This window comes from Nematolebias whitei, chromosome 3, assembly GCF_014905685.2.
Source record: "Nematolebias whitei isolate Nwh7 chromosome 3, NemWhi1, whole genome shotgun sequence".
NCBI classification, from domain to species: domain Eukaryota; kingdom Metazoa; phylum Chordata; class Actinopteri; order Cyprinodontiformes; family Rivulidae; genus Nematolebias; species Nematolebias whitei.
Genome location: NC_056500.1, coordinates 52,692,135 through 52,695,661, shown reverse-complemented (window position 1 = coordinate 52,695,661; position 3,527 = coordinate 52,692,135).

Sequence of the window (3,527 nt, the reverse complement as noted above, 5' to 3'; positions counted from 1 at the left end):
TCGTCCGAGGTGGGGGACGGTCAGGTACGTCTTTTGGGGGTTCCTTTACGTACTGCCCCTGATGATATGGGTTCCCATATCTTTGCGTCCTACGCTCACCCCTTTTACGATAATCACGTTCATCCTCTGAAAGAGGAGCTTTTTTGTCCCAGCGCGCACCTTCATGACGCGGTTTGTTAGTATGAAAATACTGCCTTTTCTCGCCCGTTTCAGGAGGAGGTGGCGACGCACGCCTTCCTTCCATTTTTAGGGAGTGGGGTTTAACCTTTATACCAGGAAACACCTCTATGGGCGTCTTATCATGAGAGCATGCCTCGAACACATTTACAGCACACTGTTTAATTTCACTGATGGATTTTTCTCTGAAATTTGCCATCATTTGTACTGATCGTCTAAAATCAGTGTGGAGATTTTTGCTGAAAACAAACTTAAAACCTTCCTCTTCCTCCATTCCGGTTTCATTTCTGTTACCAAAATAAGCTTGGAAGATTCTTTTGTAATAAACTCTTGGATGTTCAGTTTTACCCTGCGTGACCTTGTCTGCAGCTGGGAAACCAGCAGGTCCCGTGCAGGAGTCGTACTCTCTGATCAAAGCTTCACACAGTAGGTTGTAATCCCTTCTCGTTGCATCAGGTAGACGCTCGATGAAGGTGAACACCTCTCTGTCCGAAGTGAGCCGGATCAGACTGACCTTATCCTCAACCGTAGCATTAGGATAACCTCTCAATCTGAACTCAAGATCTCTGAGGTACGCTTTTGTTCCAGATGAGCCCATCGGTCCAGGTACAAAGCGTTGTACATATTTTGAGATTTTTTGCAAATCATCCATTGAAGGAGACAGTATCAACGGTCTCTCTTGTGTGGTTGGTGGTGCAAATCGGTGAAGGTCTGCCCCTACCACCCGAGATGGGGGTGGGGATGACGGAATGGAGTTAAGAGTAGGAGGTGCAAGTCGGTGCAGGTCTGTCCCTACCACCCGTGATGGGGGTGGGGGTGACCGACTGGGGCTAATATTAGGAGGTGCAAGCCGGTGCAGGTCTGTCCCTACCACCCGAGATGGGGGTGGGGGTGACCGAATGGGGTTAATAGTAGGAGGTGCAACAGCATCTGTCTGGGGTGGTTGTGGCTGACCCGGACCCTGACCTTGTTTGTCTCTGCGTCCCAGACCAGCTCGCCCCACGTCAGAAATCTTGTTTGTTGCTGTGGCTAGATTCTCCTCACAAGCTTTCAGGCACTCCTGTGATGTCTGACATTCACCTTGTAAACGCACGCAATGTTGGAGCAATACCGCCTTTTCCAGTTTGCAATCCTCCAGCTCCTTTGATGCGATCTACAACTGTTGTTGTAGCGCACCGTTGTCTGAACACACGGCTTGGTACACACGGTCTTTATCCCTGGCTTCAGATAGTGACGCATTAAGTAACTGTATTTTGCTATTCATTGAATCAACTTCTGCACGCGCATCTTGCTGTAATTGAAACATCTGTTCATAATGTTTTTTCATGAGGACCTCGTGTTCGCTTTTAAATTGAAGGTAGTGATCTTCAATTTCCTGAGCAAACACGTTTTCACTGTCTAACCTTAGTGTAAGGTCATCAGCTTTCTCAACAACTGCATAGAACGATCCTTTCAGCAAAATTGCAATTTTAGCCAGCTGATCATAACTTGACTTTGTAATTTCTGTAGAGGTCACACATCTTGCAACCTCCATCAGATTGTCCACTAACTCTTTTGGGTTCATGCTGTCCGCCTGTTCGCCATATGGATGTAAGGATGCTGTCAGCAGCGCTAACGCATCTTCCAAACAGTCCTTCATCTCATAAGGATCAAAGTCCTTTTCTACCACACCTGTCATGTTCATTCACTGTGTAGCACTTTTTCTGGATAAAACAATTGCCAGCTTCAGATATTTTACAGGTTAATATATGTATCCTAGTGTTATTGAGTTTTCACACTATTTTAAGCTTTGGGTTTACACAAAAGTACTGTTATAAGTCAACTTATTCAACTGTGGGCACCTGTTTGTAGGTTTTACCCCAATTCATGAATATTCTTAAGTAAATGCTTCTCTGGCAGTGTTACTTAACGTGCTTATTTCTTAACAGATACTAGATTACCAAGCTCTTTTTTAGTGTATTTTACTCTAAAGCACTGAATTTTTAATAAACCTGCAATTTCTAAAAGTCTCACAGCACATCAGTTTAAAGACACTTTTAAACCGTTCCGTTCCAGAAATTTGCTATTTTACAGTTACTCATAGAACCAAGTGGTGAACAGAAAAAGAAAAATTGATGATGTGTCAGGATTAATTAGTCTTTCTTCAGAAAAACTGTTATTACTCCTGTCCTCCTGTCAGTATCTTCTATTTAAAATTAAATAGGAAGACGTAATTTTTAGGTGGTAACTTAAACAGAAAAGTTTCTTTTTCCTGATATATTTACTCTTATTTATTGATCTAGCAATTAAACGTGTATTATATTTCCAGCAAACGAGTAAACTCTCAGCTCTTATGATTATCTGTGACTGTGTCTACCAAAAAGTTCTCATTTTTTCATTTTGCACCTGCTTGAGGATTTATCAGTGAATGAAAAATTCCTAGTAAACGCCTCTCTGGGCATAAATACTTTACTGACTTTTAATGGTAAGATAACATAACAGTATAAATCAGCTCGAGGAAGTTTGTTAACTCAAAGTTCGTCTTACAGAAATAAAAAACGTTTAATTTCACTAAAATACCTAAAGATGAAGTGAAACTGTGATATGAAGTTTCCCAGGAGGGGGCAGTGTTTAGCTTTCTACCAGCAGGAGTCTATGACGACGTCCTGTGACGTTCGGTTGACATCCTGTTGTTAGCCGCTTAGCTTAAAGTTAGCTTCGGCTAAACTCGGTTAAAATCAACATTTCTGAACGGTTTTAAAGCTTAAACGTGGCGTTGTTTCAACAAGCACGACTTTGTTGCATGAACATGAGTTTTAGGGGCATGTGGCAAGTTACATTTAGTGATTTTAAGCACAGCGAAGGCTACGGTTGCAACCGAGCTCATTTCCGACATGGAGGAAGTGACGTGACACGTCACTCATCCGGTCGTTAGCTGTTAGCTTAAAATTAGCATCGCTAGCGTTGTTCAAAAACATCATTTAATGACGGATTTTAAACTCTAACGTGGCAAAATTTCAACAATTATGCTTCGAAGACACGGAGCATCGTATCAGAATCAACTTTAAAGCGCTTTTCAGCTTTAAAAAAGCAGATTTTAAGCACAGAGAATGTTCGGTGCAACCAAACTTATTTCCGGGTCACGTGACTGAATCCACCAATGACAGAGCAACACGGGGTGACTGACACGTCTCTCAGCCAATGAAAGCGTTACACAGCAGCTAACTCAACCAATCACGGACCGTTTTTCCAACTAGCATGTTACTGTTAGCCTGAAATAATTCGACAACTTATCGCCTTTAAACTGTCAAAATGCACCAATTTCTGTTACAAGTGTCACGAATCAAGCTCTGAGCTGCACGGAGTCGGCG